Here is a 19,716-nt window from a genome sequence, read left to right on the forward strand (position 1 = left end):
TTTGATGCTAACAAGACATCACCTGGCGTTAGCATCCCATTGACTTCCATTCAATTTGGCGCCACTTTGACAGCGAATAACTTTACATCTACAAACTAAAAAGTTCTAAAGAACATTTGGAACATGCAACAAGTTAACCGGCCCGTTATTCCCACGTGACACAGAACCGTAAGCCCCCCACAAGCTTTCCCTTAACTTAACAGCATCAAAAAGGACGCCAAAAGTCCTGATGAAGTGCATTTAGATAAGACGATAAAGGAGACTTTTCAATAACAACGACACGGCACCTGACCAAACGTCCGTATTTTACTAGATGTGTTGCCTAAACTCATCCGTACCATTCTTCCCGCACGTCACGCAACCGTAAGCCCACCCACAACCTTTTCTTTAACTCAAGGGGCTGTGTTTATTGCACAGAATTCTTCCTTAGGCCCATCACAGAGTTTTCGGCGATCCGTGTTCATTTCAGAGAATTCTTCCGTGCAGAATTGTTTTACGATTCCTTGAACCTGCCACAGATTCTGAGTCGAGGGGCCGTGTTCATTTCGCAGAGATCAGGTTGGTTGTAACCAAACACATCAGCAAATCTACACACTTTTAAATCACTGTTGTCTGCTTTTGAGTCCTGTTCTGAAAGCTACTCAGTCTCTACCACCCAAAAGAAAATCTCAACAGCTGTATGCTAACTCTCTGCGGACTTTCTAATCATCCCTCTTTCAATGTTCCTGGCTTGTACTTATTCGTTTTGCTTTCCCCTTTTGCATACCCTCTCAAATATGCATGCAGAAAAGTGAATAAATAAGCATAGCTTACATTTTTCATCCTCCTTTTTTCTTTTCCTGTCAACCAAACAAACTAGCTGCTGAAATAACCCTCCCTGTGAGCTCAACTAAATTCAAAGTACAGTTTGCGTGACAGTTTTTAGAAACTGCTCACTTTTTTCTTTCAAGTGTTAGAAATCTCAAACAGAAGTGCACTTTCAGGGGGAAAGCTCTTTTTTAAAGCTTTTACATTCGGCACACTCTAAAACGGGGAATCTGAAACCCCGCAAAAACGCCACAATTGCCACAGTGTGTCGACTGGCATTCAAATAGCCTCCAACATTTGAAGCCGTTTTGCTGACGTTTGCTCATCCAATATTTATTCGAGGCATTTTTCAAACACCTGAGAGAGGGATAGAGGGTGAAATAGCGACAGAGGAACATGCCATCCCTTGTGAACTGCTGCGTTTGACTTGTTTCGGAGGGAACAAGCAAACAAAAGTGTGCTCTGAAGCGTTTCCAGGTAAGGTTTTCCTCTGGGCGCTCATGCCAGGCCATTGCTGCTTTCTATGCGAGGCTGCAGCTTTCATGTGCAGGACAGTTTTGTGGCGGCCATTTTATGCCCCCTTTGTCATTTATTTGGTTTGATTTAGGATGCAAGGAGGGGGCAAACACACAGATGCAATCATAACTAATGCACACACACCCACACACAAACATATTATGTGTTAAGCTACACAAATCAGTGGCTAACTCAGCAGTCAATACTCTTTCTCAGAGCATTAAAAGGCGATCAATAAAGAAATGATGGTTAAGGACTGCTTATGCAGAACTTAAAGTGTAATGCCACACAAATCCAGTTCTCTGAGATATGTCTTTCCTGTGCCTTAGAACAACTCGATTAATATTTTAGCAATACGTCACTTAGGGTTACGCTTCCAACTACCTAACAACCTTCCTAAACAGTGGCAGCTGCTGGTCTTTCAAATAGGGGAAGCTCAATTTTAGCCTACATCATAAAAATTGTCCTTTTATTGAAACGTTCCTTTTTAAGACAATGCTCTGTGACCCCGTCCTACCAACTAGGCGTCTTTTTCCAGTGATGGTTAAGTACATTTTCTTTGTCACAGCACTTCCAGCTAACTTTGTCATACCAGGAGAGCTGAAAAGACCTTAATAAGCTGCTAAGAAGTTACTTTTCCTTATCTTTTGCACTAAATTGTTGAGCTGACCTGCTGTTTCTCCTCATAACGAAGACTTTCAATTGGCTTCGCCAAAATCCGGTTGGCAATATTAGCAGTGTCTGTTGGAGCCCGAATGATATATCAGCTGGCCAATAGGCATTTACCGAACTTTCGGTATCGTCATTTATAATGGTCGATAATAATGGCCACTTATAGGTAGGCTATCTGTCTATTTAAAAAATTCTTTATCAGAATCATTTATGACAAATAAATGATTCTGATAAATTACTATTTAAAAAAAACCATTAAAACGGACGGTCAACCATTTTATAGGTGTTGGCGTTGCATAGTTTGTCCACCAGAGGGCGCTCTATCATCTACATGTGATTATTTTTGTATTATTTGTTGTGTTTTTGTTTAAAGGACTTCAACTTTCGTATCTTAGGTTTGTATTTTTATACATTTCATTTATCAAAACTTTAATATATTTTAATGTTCCTTTGGTCAGTTGTGACAACAACAAAAAATTATTATTATTTCAGTCAGAACTCATAAAGAAATACAAATAACTAATGTAAGGGAAATCTGTTTATGTTTTGTTTTGAGTTTCTGGATTTTTTTTTTTTTAAATACATATTGGCCGATATATCGGTTTATCGGATTTTTTGTTGACCAACTATTTGTATTGGGCTCTATTGTCTGCTATTGTGTGTAGTTTTCTAGCTGGCTGATTCACCCCTATGACACTAGCCACACTATAACTGTATGAAAAAAATGAATGATTGATTAAATGAACGATCTAACAAAACGATATAAAACTCGAAGGATGAAATATGAGATTGTAGGTTGAACTAAAACAAGGATTGTGGTGTGGCGTGTTGTATAATGAAAATTGGCTAGCCTTTTTTTCAAGCAAATACCAAAAAATAGGTTGCAGCAGTTTGTCTTTTGACAGTTTTTTTGTCTTTCCAGCTGAGTCCGCGATGGGACTGAGCTTGAATAACATTGGCGACTTTTTGTAGTTCAAAATCGCTGTCAATCAAAAGGAGATGCAGCCTTTTGACATACCCTCCAGTCATCACGCAGAAGCCCAGCCAGCCCACTCCTCCCTTGACCCCCGGAGACGCTTAACGTCCGTGGGCGGGACATTATTGCAGCATTTATCTTACGACCGTCTAGTTTCAAAGCACTGGAAAGAACTGTTCTAAGCAGTTCCATTGAAGTCCATGGACGCCAGGCTTCTACAGGGAAATTCACTGTGATGCTACGGGAATGGATGAGGAGGAAATCAACTCAGTTGACCTGCTCTATGTGATTCTGAACAAACTCGTCTTTGGGATGAATGTCTGAATAAAATGTTAACACAATAGTATATAGTTTAGGGGTAGCCCAGCATCCCTTGCAGTCTTAGAGAAATCGCCTCTGCTCCAAAAAGACACAAAGAAGTCCCTGAAGGTGATACACTGTAGATCAGCAGCAGCATGGGCACTGAGCCAACCAACCATCGAACAGCGCTGGAAAAACTCTGCGTCAACTCTATGTCCTAAATGTACACTGATTCTGTGCAGGTTTTGAGAATGGAGTGCACTCACATTGGATTAAGTATAAAAGTCAGTATGTTTTCTTGGAAATGCTTGCTGTAAATCCAAACTACATTTCTTTAAAAAACATAAAAAGCATGCAGAGGTGGTGGCAGTACTTTATTTAGCCCCGATAGCCCTGAGAGTATTTGCTCAGGCTGAGTTAGACCCAAATAACCTCTACCATTTATAGCAGAGGTGCACAAATTCTTTCATATAAATGGCCAAAACGTATTTGGATAGAAGGCCATAGGCCAAAAATAAAGGTTGATGTTAAAGAATAACGTAATTCTTGACATTCTCCGTAGACAAAACTTACATATGTAATTTAAATGTCAAGTGTAGCAGCACTGTGCTTTACATTGCAGTTGAACTCACATTATGTACTTTTTAACTGCGCAAAATGTACATTTCATAATCATTACTTTTAACCCTCATGATGTCCTTGGATCAAATTGACCCGTTTTCCTATATCAGTGTTCTTTTTATTCACCCAAAATAACATGATTGATTCCACACAACGCTCTTTGGTAACTACAAATCTCTACTTTCATTAATTTTGGGGTGTCTTAATTCAGTTTTATAGCACTTGAACAGAAAAATGTAAGTGGTTTTGAAATAGTATTGAGTAAAAGTTGACATATTCCAGTCTGTGACTAATCAACATACTGTACTTTTCTTTCATTTTAGTCTAAATAATTCCTAACTTCTGCTTTCCTAACTCAAACATCAGGTATAATTTCCTAAAAATTAGGTTTATTGTAAATACCAAAAATTACTGTAAAACTAAAGTTCATAAGTTAGTTACGTAGTGTTAAACTTAAAAAATGTGACACACGTTGAAAAAAAAGGACAAAAACTCAGAGTTCAGAGAGAACTCGCAGCTGCTCATAAAGCTTGTTGCTGCAGCGACATACTGTATATATAGTGTATAGTATAACTGATGGTGAGTCACATATCAACATTTAGATCAACTCAGCTTTTCTCATCTTAAACTAAAAAGACGCTAGCCCAATCCCACTAAACATTAGACGTCTGATCGACGTGCAGATCATGTCTATGTTGCGTCTTTTGGTCCAAGACCAATTCTGGATGACCACAAGATGTGGTCTACAAATCTAGGTCTGCTATTTGGACGTCAAACCATGACGTCTTACCACTTGGACGTAAATATGCAGTTCAACGTGTGAACGTCAGAGTAACTTGTGACGTTATGTGGACATCTTAAACAGCTGCGGAAAATTGACACTTTTAATGAATGTAATTGTTTATCTCTGACAAAAATCAACGTTGTTGTTAACAATGTGATTAATGTATATTATGTTATTTTACATTTTCCTGTTTTCATTTTATTTTAACTAATTCATTACTCAATCAATCAATCAATTTATTTATTCTTTTATTTATTTAAAAAATGCAATTCCAATCATTTCATTTCAACCAGTCAACGCCACTATAATTGGCTGAGGCTGCACGAGATCCTAACCCAACCAGTAAACACCACTCTGATTGACCGAGGCAACATCCTAAGAATTTGGCGCGTGTTCCAAGTCACAAGAAAGGTATTACCCAATTGTCATCTTCCCTAGTGTTAGAAAATTTGCTAATATCCTAAAATTGTGGCGTTGTAGAGGAATAAAAGGAGGTGACCACCCTAGGAGACACTGATCATTGTGACCCTCTTGGGTCGAAGGACGCGCCCCCGTGTCCAACTTTATACACACACACATATGCCGCATCAGGTAACCTCTTTACGGTCGTCCTTCCAAACACCCCCCATTAAAATAGTTGCGTCATATCTCAAGTTGCTGGAAATCTGTCCATAGAAAAAATGGGGGACCAGGCGCATTTGCCAGAGCAAATAAAACACAAGCTTGTAGATTCCTCCAGTTCCCAGGAAAGACATGCCCACCATGGGATGTGCCCCAATAGCTACCGACGAAAAAAATGACAATGTGGGTGGCTTAAATGTTGATATCAACAAAGGAAACAACTGCCGGCATTCTACATTTTTGTTTTGGTCAACAAATCCCATGAAAAGACCAAAAAAAAGACAATGTGTCAGTCTACCTCTCAACACTTTTTCTAATGAATATTAATTGAGTACAAAGCGTATTTTAAGGACTTTTTTACCACAACGATGGGCTATGGGCTTTGAAAACAGCCCATGGCCCATAGTTTGACAAGGTCGGTTTCAGTGAAATTAATTTACTCCTGCTTGTTTCCATTCTCCTCTTCATCAAACTGTGCCACCATGGTCCACCACCCAACTCTCCCCCCTCAGCCGGACCCCCAGTTATTGCAAGAATATACAAATCAACTGCTACGCGGCCCAAGTTGTGCATTTAGCAGGTATTTTACAACCGCTGCCTGCATGACTCCAGCAGTCAGATTTGATAACGCTGAACATTTACCACCGTCTCCCCCCGGCCATGAACAAAAAGGGAGATTTGTCTCCTCCCTTTATCTGTAATGTCACGTCAATGTACGGCCTCCTAGTGACTGAACTGGAAAAGATGGTGGGGCAGACTGTATGGGTGAACCCATGGGGATTTTCCGGGGATCAGGGTACATTGTCATGACAGCTGGAGCCAAAAAAGACCAGCTTCAGCTCACGTTGCCAATCCTGAGCTCTCTTTGAATTATGTGTCCTGAAGGCTGAGAGGAATTTCACATTTGGTTCAATTGGGATTGGAGGTCAACTGGGTACCGTTAATTTAATTCAGCCAGCTTTGAGCGCACATGGAAAAACCTACAGGGGGGCGATCCAAAAGCCTCGCACAAATCCAATGCACACTCAAGGCTTCTATGTTAGGTTCATATTCTAATGTTTGTGGCTGCAGGTAAAACGTGACCTTCTGGCTGACGATGAGAGGGAAAGAAAGAGAGAGAGAGAGATTCCATTTAAGCTAAAGGGCAGAACATCATCACCACACACAAGCAAATGCCTAAAAACGCGGGGTAGACAGAATACCTGGGGCTGGTGATGGAGTTATCTAAAATATATAAACAGCCCTATTCACATTACCTTGATATGTAACAATGACACCTTTCTAAGAAATAGATTTATCTAGCACTTTTATAAAGGTATGTTTTAAGATTTTTGCCTCTCATTGACCCACCCAGACACCTGAACATTTTGGGGTTCGGTGTCTTGTGTCTTGCCAAAGATGACGTTGACATATGGAAAGAGGAGCTGGGGATCGAAACCACCAACTCTGGTTAGTGGATGACCTGCTCTGCCTCCTGTGCCACAACAGTGCACATTATTTCCTCATTTCCGAGTTGTTTGTCCTAATTACCATTGGTGGGCTTGGGCTGTTTTGTTGGTCGCTGGTGGCTGTAACTAATTTAAGCTAATTATTTTAGATTCTGGCACTTCTGAAACATTTTTTGGGGGATTGTTTTAACTTCATTTGACAGCGGACAGTGTAGAGGGGACGATGGAAATTAGGGGGGAAAAGATGGTTGGTACAGGGTTGTTACAATTATTGATTGCATATCTTACAAAGGGCAAACCATGATATAAATATAAATATGGTGTGCACATTTACTTTAAACCCACCAGTGAACCCACCGAATTATATGATTCCACGGCACCAGCCAAATTCAGGAATATGATGTCATGTAAAGGGTGCTGAGGCCTAAAACCCAGACATGAGTTGTCTAAAACATAAAATACATCTGTAAATATCCCCAATTGCGAATTTTGAAGATTATTTGTATCTAAAAAAAAGATGGTTTCTAACAAACAATACATCATCCCTGCAAAACTCTCTGCAAATGAATAACTGCTATAAAGCACTGTGTGAATTGTAGGACTTCTTGCGTATCAATGTGCCTACATTGTAGATATCCAGTGAGGAAAATAAGTATTTGAACACCCTGCTATTTTGCAAGTTCTCCCACTTAGAAATGATGGAGGGGTCTGAAATTGTAATCGTAGGTGCATGTCCACTGTCAGAGAAATAATCTATTTATTTATATGATACAGCTGCAAATAAGTATTTGAACACCTGTCTATCAGCTACAATTGTGACCCTCAAAGACCTGTTGGTCTGCCTTCAAAATGTCCACCTCCACTCCATTTATTTTCCTAAATTAGATGCACCTGTTTGAGGTTGTAAGCTGCATAAAGACACCTATCCACCCCATACAATAAGTAAGAATCCCACTACTAACATGGCCAAGACCAAAGAGCTGTCCAAAGACACTAGAGACAAAATTGTACACCTCCAAAAGGCTGGAAAGGGCTAAGGGGAAATCGTCAAGCAGCTTGGTGAAAAAAGGTCCACTTTTGGAGCAATCATTAGAAAATGGAAGAAGCTAAACATGACTGTCAATCTCCCTCGGACTGGGGCTCCATGCAAGATCTCAAATCGTGGGGTCTCAATGATCCTAAGAAAGGTGAGAAATCAGCCCAGAACTACACGGGAGGAGCTGGTCAATGACCTGAAAAGAGCTGTCAAGAAGATTGACACAAGGCAATTGGTATAGGGGGAATTTATCTAACAAGTTATCAACCCAATTTACTAAAAAGGTACAATATAATACTGATATTGTCATAAAAAACTAAATGTACCAAGGGAGAATCAGAATCCTACATACATCAACAGCATTTTGACAATATTAATACTATGAAGGAACCAAACCTGACACTTTAAAAGTCACAGTGGTAACAACCATCTTGACACATTCAGCAATTTTAGTTGCTTACGTTTCAGTTTGGGTTTAATCTGCACCATGAAATAACCGACTTCTTCTCTGGGGACTACCAACGTTAAACTTCACAACCGCACTCCTGCTCTCCTGCCAGATTACGTAGAGACTCAGCCAACGGCGGAAGTCTTGGACAACCACCTCCAATTGGCCAAAACTAAGTCTCTGTTAACCCCTTCAAGCACTTTGAAGCTGTAATTGTTTCTCCTTGGTCACAAACAGACAAGTGTACAAATTCTCACTTGAAGCACTAAAATTACTTTTTTTTAAATAACATGTTATTAGGATTTTTAAGGGGAGTAGATGAAATTCAAATGGGGCCTTAAATCGCCAATGTCGTCTTCCATTCACTAAGAACAGCACAAAAAACACAATACTAACTTTTTTCCTTATATGCATAATTGACAAAAATATAACGTAGATATACACAACATAATGACGCATTTGTCTCACTCTAGCACAGCCAAGTGCTGCAGGATATTTAGCTTGGCATGCTTAACACAAATGAACTCTAAGGACATACACTTACTGGGAACTGCTAAGTGTATAGCGCTGATGAGCCTGAAGATTTTCCTGTTAGCATGACACTAACACATTACACACAAACCACTCACAGTAAACACACAAACTCAGCTGCTAAGAACACGCTTGAAAAATACATCAGATTAAATGTCATTTGAACAAACGGCATCCTCGAGTATTTCCTGGAGTGCATTTGGTGGACTGAGGGCTGACACATGCGCAAAAGGTCACATAGGAGCTGGCACGCATGTATGTTCCCACAATTAAGCATAGATATGTGGCCACACACACACACACACACACACACACACACAGAGGTTAAGCGCTGACTGTAATGAGATGAGTAATCAGTTGTGTCAGATAGCTTGTCTGCCAGAAGGAGAGCAGAGGGGAGAAGTGTGTGCCAACATTGCACACATTCTCATTCTCTCCTTCAGTATCTCTGCCTTCTTTGACCAAAGAAAGGGAGGAGAGTGGAACAACGTCTCCTCCCCCCCCCACCCCCCCAGGCGAGAGAGCAGAGAGGAGCTTTTGCCAGGACATTACGCCTCCTCTCCACTCTGGCCTCGCTCTCTCTGAGGTTACATCTGAGGGAGAGGAGCATATGGCCGATCGTCTCCTCACCTGGATCCAGAAGAGCCAGATGAGGAGAGAGAGAGAGAGAGAGAGAGAGAGAGATGAGGCGGATCAGTGCACATTTGACAGACAGCAGCGTACAAGGGGCGGCCACATCCGAACTCGCCTGGGTTCACTTGATGTGCAGGTTGAGGGTTGAGCCAGAAAAGCAGAACATGTCCGCAATATGATATCACGGTAAACAGTCATATACAAATGGGGGGAAAGTTGGATTATCACAAGACAGAGTGCAGCAAAGCGAGTGACATCTGTAGCCTTCCACATAGCTGATTCTTTCTAACAAATTTTCTAAATATCTTGGGATGCTCCTTGTTTTCAACAAGGCAGGTAGCAGCTGCAGTTAATTTCTCATTTTGTCTCAATTACATTGGAGAGCAATATTTACTCATCATGGGTTTCCAGTTTCAAATCCACATCTATTCAGTCCAGGCAGGATGTTACTAAGGGTTTTTTATTCATGATTGTGGCCAAAAATTACATAATTTTCAGCAGTTTTACAAAGTTAGTATTGTGAAAAATGTTGCTTGTAGTTAAGAACCAGGCCCTCAGGAAGTGTTCTGGGCTTTGAAGCCAGTTTGACATGGCCATGGGGTCCAAAGATTCTTTTTCCCCATTGACGTACCTGGCGAAAAAGATGTGTAAACTAGGTTTTAGAGTGTCATAACTCCTGCAAAATAACTCGTTTCCCAATCAGAATTTTATCCATTTGGTACAATAACATTTGGAAAGTCTAGAAGAACCAGAGGATTAAATTATTTGATCCCCATTCAAGTTAGCGGAACTCTAAATAGGAAGTAGCCGGCTCAGACTGTGGAGGTCTCAAGTAAGCCAGCTTTATGGGCACCTTAGCGCGAAAGCTGCGCCGATCAGCCAGGTAAATTTGTACGTGGAACTTGAACGTTTTGGGCTTCCTGCTAGGGTGACAAAACGTCCTCTTTTTGCCTGGACATGTCCACTTATTATGTACTGTCCGGAAAGTCAAAGGGAGGTGTTTATAAGTTCAGGAAAATGTCCGTTTTTCAGTGTTTTTTACAGGACCATTAAGCGTGTACTTAAATTGAGTGGCGCTTTAGACACAATACTACGGTACTTTGTTGCGTGACATTATGCCAGAGAGGCTGCCTTATATACATATTATATTGTATCATATATTATGCTAGCACATTTGTTGTGTCTAATAATGGTGCTGGAGATCTCAAAGCTCACATGGACACCGAAAAACCTTCTCTTATTATATAACAAGGTTTTTAAGAGATATTTAGTTGAAGCTGGATTTTGAAGCTGACACAGAATAGATCATATACATTATTTCATATTTTTTAATTTATTACACCTCACGTTATGGCTCTGTAGCAGATTTTTTTGTAAAAATAGGGCTAACAAATGTGTCATAACCACGCAACTTGCTGTCGCATAGTTGTCAAATCACCGTAATGCCAGTGTAAGCTCACAGACAGTTTTGACTTCTATTAGCTGTTTAGGTTTGATTACTAATGTTAACTAGCATGTTAGTTATCAGTAATTAGCCTGTGCCTATGTTATCTCCTAACATATACCTACCTCTCCGTCTATGCTGATTGGGAATGATTTCTCTTGCACAGCTACCAGAAGACTTACAACTTTCAGACACGCTGCTCACGTCACATCTACGTCGTCAAGCTCATTTGGAGTCTGCACAGTAACGCCCAGCCATCACCGGAAAAGATCTTCTAATATCCTTCACTGGTCTCCATCCAGAACAATGGGGTCTGTTGGTCCATTTCTTTAACTGTCTATGGTTGTGTATACTGCTGTGCTAACAATAAAGTGGTAGTTAGTTAACAGACGACTCGCGCTATTTATTGTAAGGTGACATGACATGACATTTCCATCAACATTTTGTAGTTATGATTTTACCTTGGCTTGTAAAAGCTAAATTGTATGTTTACTGAATCCAAAAAAACACCATGATAAGTTCAAATTGCAATCTTCCAAATGACCCATTTTTGTAAGAAAAGCGTGAGAATTTGATAGAAGGCAAAACATCCCAAATATTACTGGTGTGATGGCTGCTATAGGCCTCAAAACCTATTTTAAGTCCCTGGTTGCTGGGATCTGGGGATTGGCTAAGAAGGACTGAGGATTGACACCTGAATGAACTGATTGCTCACATGCCCATGAATAGGAGTGTCTATAAATGTCTGCTCGGAGCAGTTCAATAGAAGAGGAGTGAAATTGCCCACTCTCTGACCCGTTTTTCTCCTCTCCTTCCATCATGGTCTTTTGGATGTGAAATGGACTCTTTTGCTGCTTGTAGCTACAGGTAATTAACGTTAATTAGGCTCCTCTCCCAAAAGTGTAGTGTTTCCTGCCATCCCAGCCAGCATAAGATGATGGAAGATTGGAATTTCATCACGGCATGTATGTATAACAGCCACTCTAAGGTCTTACAAAGCTAACAATTTTGTCCGATTTCAATTTAAGGCATTTTTGTTGTTAGGTGGAGGCTAGCTAGCTCTCAATGCTACATCCAGCTCATCACGGCCTCTATAAATGAGACTTGTGGACAAGAGGCGCTTATTTCTCCGATCTTTTGTTTAAATAACTCAACACACATATCCAAAGAGATTGCGGGCGTAACGAGCTCTCACAAACACACCGGCCATTTAGCAGGAAAGAGGGGAAGGAGAGCAGCGAGCTGCAGGCCCTGGAGCTCGGTCAGGGCAGCAGTGTTTGGGAGTCCTGTGACCCAGAAACGGTGACTTTGCGCTGGGTATGGAGCGCCGTGGGCTGCCGCTGTCCCACCAGATTGTGTGGACTCCTGAAATCCGACTCACCAAATTTTCAATTAGCCATCAATTTTTGTAAAACTGCATCTATTGGTCCTTTACGTATATATCTCGCATAAAAAAGTATCAGAAGTGAACCAATCAAGCTCAACCAAGCACGCAGCTCATCTAAATATTCATGAGACCCATTAATAGGGGAGCATCAGGACCCATACAAAAAGCATTCAGACAATTTTTGGATTATGTTTTGGGCATTTTAGGCATTTATTTGACAGGACAGATAGGAAATGAAAGTGGAGAGAGGGGCAAATGACACGCAGCAAAGGGCCACAGGTTGGAGTCGAACCCAGGACCGGAGTAAACCTCTACATATGGGCGCCCACTCTACCCACTGAGCCATATGGGCGCCCAACAATCAGGCAATTTTGAGCCCAACAACTGTTGCATACCCTATTAGGAGACCTTAAGGAACAGCGTAAAATACGCTATATAACCATTCTATCACCCCTTTAACTTACTCAAATAAATCCCCATGATGTAAAACACTTTACAGTATTTTACTGTGTAGTATGTAGCGATTGCCTGTATATGATACAGAAATGTCTAACATTAAGTGGATCTAATTCCACTTATTTTTGTTTTTTCACCTCCCACCCCCCAGTCACCTCAAAAAATACCTTCACGTGACCACATGTACTGTGTGTTGTCCCGTGCATTTCTATTATCATTGTGTTTTTTGTGTCTTTTGTGTTGTATTCTTGTTTTTTTCTCTCTTGCTCACGCTGTATCGGATGCTGGTAACTTTAATTTCCTTGCGGGAGTCAACCCAAAGGGATTAATAAAGCTAAGTCTAAGTGTAAATCTAAGTCTAGTACTGGAATCAAATTCAATATGGCGCTCACTAATTCAAAGACCCATTTCATTTAAAAGACGCTTGTTAAAATTGAGTGAGATAGTCAGCCACTGGATCAGATGGACCAGTTTGCAGTGTATTCCAAGGTGTTTCAGTGGCTTGAAACCAAAAAAATGTAATTTTCTTTGAGAAACCTCTTAAATTCTCTTATTGTTTTGCATTGGAAACACTCCATCAGAAGATTCTTTCAACTGATGAATGAAAGTGGCATTCACAAAAATAAATGTCACTGCCTTTCTGGTAAAATTGATATTTGTTTTTTAGATCCGCACTCCCTTTTCCAATTGCTTTCAGCACATTGATTCTGTCCATTCATTCACGTTTTTCTGGATTTTTCCCTCCCATTCCTCATCATACTCTTTCAACAGTAAGAAGATGGGAAAGGCTTTGGGTAGATAAAAGAGGGGATGGAGATGGCAGGAGAGGCGATGGGAGCACTGGAGTCCGATAAAGGGAACTGGGAAGGGGAAGAAGGAAGAAAAGGGAGAAGCCAAAGAGTGTTTTGTATTTTTATCGTGTGCACTCTCCCTCCTGCCCCTTCAAATTTTCCCTCCATGTATTTTTAATTTCTACAGATGGCATTTAACTGAACGTAGAGGTTCAGTTGAGTTGACTTTGGGAAACAATGAAGAACGAAAATGTTAGACTGTTCTAGTCAAGCCAGGAGAGAAGAGTGGGAGGATGTGATGACAAAGAAAGGCTGCCAGATTGAGAGGAAATGGGACAGGAGGAATGGATAAAGGTGGAAAAGAAGAAAGGGGGATTTGGGTCCAGCCTACGTGTTGACAACTGCCTCAGCATGACAGGCGAGTGAAGGAAAAAAAAAAGAGAGAAGAAAGGGATGGAGGGAGGAGATAAAAAGCCTTAGGTGTTGTATTATAACAGCAAAAGGACATAAAGTAAGGGAGAAAAGGGATGACGGTTCAAAAAAGAAAGTGAAAGAAAGAAAGGAAGAGAGATTTCTCTGTCAGAGTAATTAGCAGCTGCTGAGTTGTACTGGAGTCCAACATGGCACGAGCGTACACACACACTCACACACACACACACACCATCTGTGACATACACAGGCAGGCAAAGGGCCACATTTCTGCGCACAAAAACACACATGCCGGATCTCCCCTAGATGTTTTTCAGCTTCTCCTTCCCCACTCACTGTGGTGCAAAAACCATCCGTGCTGACACAGACGGCTGAAAATTAGACATTTTTTTGAGCACATAGGTCACCAATGTGCACAGCACAGACTGGCCCCCCACCCCCTTGTGAGAAGGGAAAAAGGCTAAAAGGAACTAAAAATATCCAGGCCGCAAGGAGGTACCACTGCAAAGAGACAAGGGATTTATTATATGATAAATACTGCTTTTAGCAAAATAGGTGTGAGACATGCTTTAGGGGATGTCTAGTAAACCTGGAAAATTATTCAAACGGTTATGACTAAGTTGTAAATGTCATGGGTAGCTTTTACCGTCGTCGAGGCTGCAGCTTCTCCTGGCAACGGGCCTTAAAGATGGCTCTGGTTAAAAAACTGTTGTTTCATGTTGAAAAAGGGAGATTCATGTACAAGTATGTGCCTGTTGGTTAGCACTGTGCAACAGGGCCACATCAATGAATGAATGAATCAATCAATCAATCAATCAATCAATCAACACTTTACAACAAGTATCAGGTATCCAAAGTGCTTCACATCAGACACTAATTCTAAAACATATCATCCAATTCAAAGAATGAAATGTAGAAAACAGGAAAATCAAAAAAGATTACATAGAAACAGGGGGAGAAAAATTGTCACACCGCTAATATGTATTAATGGTCGCATTGCATGAAAATGTTATTTTTAACCTTAATGTGAGTCCCCCCAGCCTGCCTATGGTCCCCCAGTGGCTAAAACTGGTGATAGGTGCAAACCAAGCCCTGGGTATTCTGCTCTGCTTTTGAGAAATGGAAAGCTCAGGTGGGCTGATCTGGAATCTTGCCCCACCCCAAGCCTCCACCTTGCCCCCCCACCCCTCTCCTCCACAACAGCTTCAGACTCAGAAATGGCACATACTAAGAAAAGCTCATTGTGGGACTGGCTCTAGTGGCTGTAATTCAGCACCAAGGCTGAATTTTAAGAAAGAGACTTCAGATACAGTATTAGGGGACCACTAAGGTCTATATTAAAGATACTTCAGATACAGCATTAGGGTACCACTAAGGTCTATATAAAAGAGACTTCAGATACATTATTAGGGGACCACTAAGGTCTATATAAAAGAGACTTCAGATACATTATTAGGGGACCACTAAGGTCTATATAAAAGCATCCAAGAAAAGCATGTCCTGGGACCTTTAAAAGCCATTCTAAACAAATGGGTTTTGAGTTTAGACCTAAAAAGAGCTACACCTGTAATGGTGCGAATATCAGGGGATAACTTGTTCCCGAGTCTCGGGGCAGCAACTGCAAAAGCCAGATTACCCCACCGTTTATACCTGGACCTTGGGACTCCTAAAACCAGTTGGTTTGAAGACCGCAATGACCGGTTGTGCTCACGCAGGGTTAAAATGTCAGACAAATACCCCGGGGCCAGGCCGTTTAAGTACATGGCCTGAGTACCGGATGTAATAATTCCTATGACTTTTGAGTTTTTTCAAGTTGGGTGAACGCCTGAAAAGGCAAGGAGATCGGGGAAGCCTCTCTTGGAAAAAAAGTAATTATTTTCTACTGAGGCCTTGTTAAAAATCTGAGTAATGTGTCTTTTATAGCCCAGTACAACACCCAGACAGTTTTACTGCTACCTCTGGCTATTCACGCTCCACCACTGCTCCATTCAGCAGGGTATTGTATTCCAATACAATCCCATTGACTAGGCAGCGCGGTTCAATTACGAAGAGGAGCTCTGTGATAATCCGGGTAAAGAGAAATGGATTTTTTACTTAAAATGATCACCGCTCTGTGTGGGGTGCTAGGGAGAAGGGGAGGAAGAGACAGAGGGAGGGAGGTGCGCAACAGACAGACAAGAGAAAACGGATGAGTGAATATTGGAGGCGATACAAGAAGGCAAGAGAGAAATAAAGTGGAGAGTAGGAGAAAGACATGCAAGGGAGGAGAGGCATGAATGGGACACATTCACACCAACGGCAAGGAAGAAAGGGGGCAAATCAATGGCTATTGCTCAGCATTGAGCACAGCATCAATCACTTGATTGCTAGTCAGCCCGGATTACAGAGTAGAGTTTATAATAACCCCCCACCGCCAACCCCCAACCAACGATTGGCTCAGAGTACAAGCGAAGATTTTTTTTTTGAGACAATTAAAAAATCAGCAGATTTCATTATTTGCATTCCTAAGCGCGTTCATCTCTTAACCATTCAATCGTGCACATAACCAGCCGATCCCAATGTCAGTCAGCCAGCCAATCGGTGAGCTACGGTCACCTAGTGAGTCTTTTAACACAATCAATAATTTTAGTCAACCACTTACCGAGCAAGCAGGTCACTTTTTCAGTCAGTCTAAGGTTCACTCATCTCCTCACCCAGTCATCTAGTCAGTTCATTAAGTCCAACCTGTTTTCACTCCCAACTCATTACATTACATGTCATTTAGCTAATGCTTTTATAATAATAATGATACATATTATTTAAAGGCGCTCTAGGACGCCATATATGGTATACATTCAGTAAAAACAACAAAAACAATACTATGCAAACGAATCCAAAGCAACCTCCTAATGCTATATATGTTAGAGGTGGCATGCCTATGGATCTACTAGGGGTCCAGCATCTTGCTCAGGGACACATTGGGTAATGTATCGCAGTGGGAATCGAACCCTGATCTCCCACTTTAAAAGCATGTCTCATATCCACTGCGTCTTCACCACCCCACTCGTAAAATGCTGACCCTTGTTCAGTGGCTCTCAGCGTCACATACCGACGCAAAAAATCCCCCTTTGGTATCATCTTTAACCCCGAAGGTTTGTGTCCAATTCTTGTCCCTGAAACGTAGACGACCAAGTGTGTCTAAATAGGACGCCTAAGGGCTAGACGTGAGTCCCAAGATTGGGATTTGACTCGGATTATAACATACATGCCTTAAGCACCATGTTCCTATTCTGGGTCTTTTTGAAGTTATATTTTGGCCCTTTGCCTTGCTTGTATTTGTATCTTTAAGAAATACTGCTCTTGCCCTATACTGAATGTATATATTTTTTATTTTCTTAGCTTTAACCTTCCCAGGGACAGCATATGAAAATAAGAAATTGGGCTAAATTTAGTTCATTAACATCACAGAATAGTTATGCTTATGAACATGTATCCACCTTGTTAAATAAATACATAAAGAGAGAGAGAGAGAGAGAAAGAAAGAGACAGTGTTGATTCCCTGCAGTGTGTGCTTGTACATGTGTGTATGAGTGTGCACCGTTGTTGGGGGGGAAGTGTATGGTCTATGTCTTAGTGTGTGTGTGTGTATGTATGTCTGTGTGTGGCTAAGAAGAGACACAATATGGCACCATTAAGCCACTTCTAATAACATCACATTCAGCAGGGAGCCTCTAAGACCACAGTGGTCTCTGTGAAGGCCTGTGTGTATGTGTGTGTGTGTCTGCGTGTGTGAGCATGTCTTTACCATGTCTTAATTTGTGTTGGTGTGTTTATTGTCTTTACTTATCAGCAGGTGTCCCTATACATACTTTATGTGTGCGTGGGGCATTGATGTATAATAAGACATAGACACAGCTTTCAAGGTGGAGCCCTGTTAATTCCTATGAGAGTTACTCTGTGGCGCATGAATGATGATTAAATTATATAATTATTTATCTAATTATTTAACTGACTTCCTAAATGTTATCGTACTGAACGGATCAAATTGTGACTGTCGTATCGCAGGGGTTGTGACCCTTGATTTACAGACGTACCTTTCGACGGAAAAGTCTTTTTGGGCCAGAGGGCATCCCATGACAGAAAAGTAATTCCAGTGGCGCACTTCCTGGGGGCCTGGCGGATAGTCTGTACTGGAGAATGGATACTCGGCCCGAGCCAGACGGGACCCGAAGGTTTCGGACAGATGTTTAGAAATGTTCGGGTCGGGCTCGGTGACATTGAACATTTTAAATTTAAAACAGCTTATATTGTAGGTTGAGATGTGACCAATCGAGCAGAGGAGGAGGTCCACAGAACATCTTGTGTGTTTTTTTTGAGGATTTTGTTCTGTAAGCTTGGGCTATTTTTGCTAGGCCTGTGTTTTAATTTCAATTGGCTCTATGATTGGTCCTGTTGTGCACGCCTTTGTTAATGTTAATGTGTTGATGTGCGATTGTGGCTCCCGTGTGCGCAGATGCGTTGACATTTCCCAATGCCTTTCTACAGTTGCTTAATAAAAGCGGGCTTTCCGCATACATGTGTCAGTAGTATGAAAAAATAAAAAAGAGATTCCAGCTGATCCGCACTCTAGTCTGTACACCAGGGCTGTAAGTAACAGCCCCCCCCCCCCCCAACCCCCCGGAAGTGGCTGCTGTGGCTGGAGCTTTCACGAATCTTAACCTTGTAAATAAATCAGTTCCTGACAGCAATGAGCCAAAACCATTTGGGTCAGTCACCTATGCATTTTCCGACAGTCTTTGATGGTAAGTGAAGTGCACACATTGACCCGCATCACACAGGCGTAAATAAACCTCGGATTTGGTCGGACTGTTATGGGAATGCGAAAACATTTTTTTTAGCAACAAAGCTAACGACAGTAAACGTTAATGGATGGTCAATAATGGATAAAGTATGGATTTATTGGCCTGGAAAAGAACCACGAGTTCCAGCTTTTGTAAGGGCTACAATCTCTCTGGGGACAGGACAGCATCGGAACGGCATGGTAAGGAGGCGGCGTCTGCTGATGCGATGTTATCAAATCATCAATAAACTGTGTGTTTTGTTATCGTATATGACGAGCTATGTCTCAGAGGGTTTAAGCTTGAACGTATATAATAGGGTGAGCAGATTTCTAAAATGAAAACTGGGTACAATTAGAGTGTAGCGCCAAATATGTCATTAAAATAGGCCTATCCAATTGTTGTGCTGTAAGAAACTGATGTGCAGACTGACAACCCCCTCACTCTGACATCTTTTCATTTAGTGCATGTATCGGTACTGAGCATGTGTGTGTGTAATTCAGGCCTGTGTGTAATGTGTAATAACAACAGAGTATTAATTGTAATTTCCGCTTGTGGGACTACTAAAGGATACATTACATTACAGTACATTACTGGTAAAATTGGTTAGCCTACTAGCCTAACAAATGTTTTTTTGGATTTAAATGATTAAACTAAGGCAAAACAACTTACAAGTGACTAATGTAAAGCCATATGTGGCCTTATACTGGATACAGTACTACACACAATAGAAAGACAAAGTTTATAAAAGCTGCTCCACAGTAAGCCACAATTATACCAAACCCTGCCGAGCAGCACAATGCAGAATACAATTAAGCGGGAGAAGTGTTCTCACACGGGTGTGGGACGACAGACTGTATAAAAAGGGCGATCAAGAAAAGAGATAGAGCGGGAAAAAACGCATTTTAGAGACCTCTCTCTCTGTTATCCACTTTTTCCTGACAACACTTACTGTAACTCAAAATAGCAAGACTTGCCTGTTAGCTGGTCACATTAGTA

The 19,716-nt window shown here is 41.3% G+C and overlaps 1 protein-coding gene across 4 annotated transcripts in view; it reads right to left on the reverse strand.

Moving 5' to 3' along the window:
- il1rapl2 (interleukin 1 receptor accessory protein-like 2) overlaps nt 1–19,716 on the reverse strand; it is a 464,615-nt gene that overhangs the window by 414,537 nt on the left and 30,362 nt on the right. The window lies entirely within an intron of this gene.

The sequence above is a fragment of the Etheostoma cragini genome, chromosome 10, assembly GCF_013103735.1.
Source record: "Etheostoma cragini isolate CJK2018 chromosome 10, CSU_Ecrag_1.0, whole genome shotgun sequence".
NCBI classification, from domain to species: Eukaryota; Metazoa; Chordata; class Actinopteri; order Perciformes; family Percidae; genus Etheostoma; species Etheostoma cragini.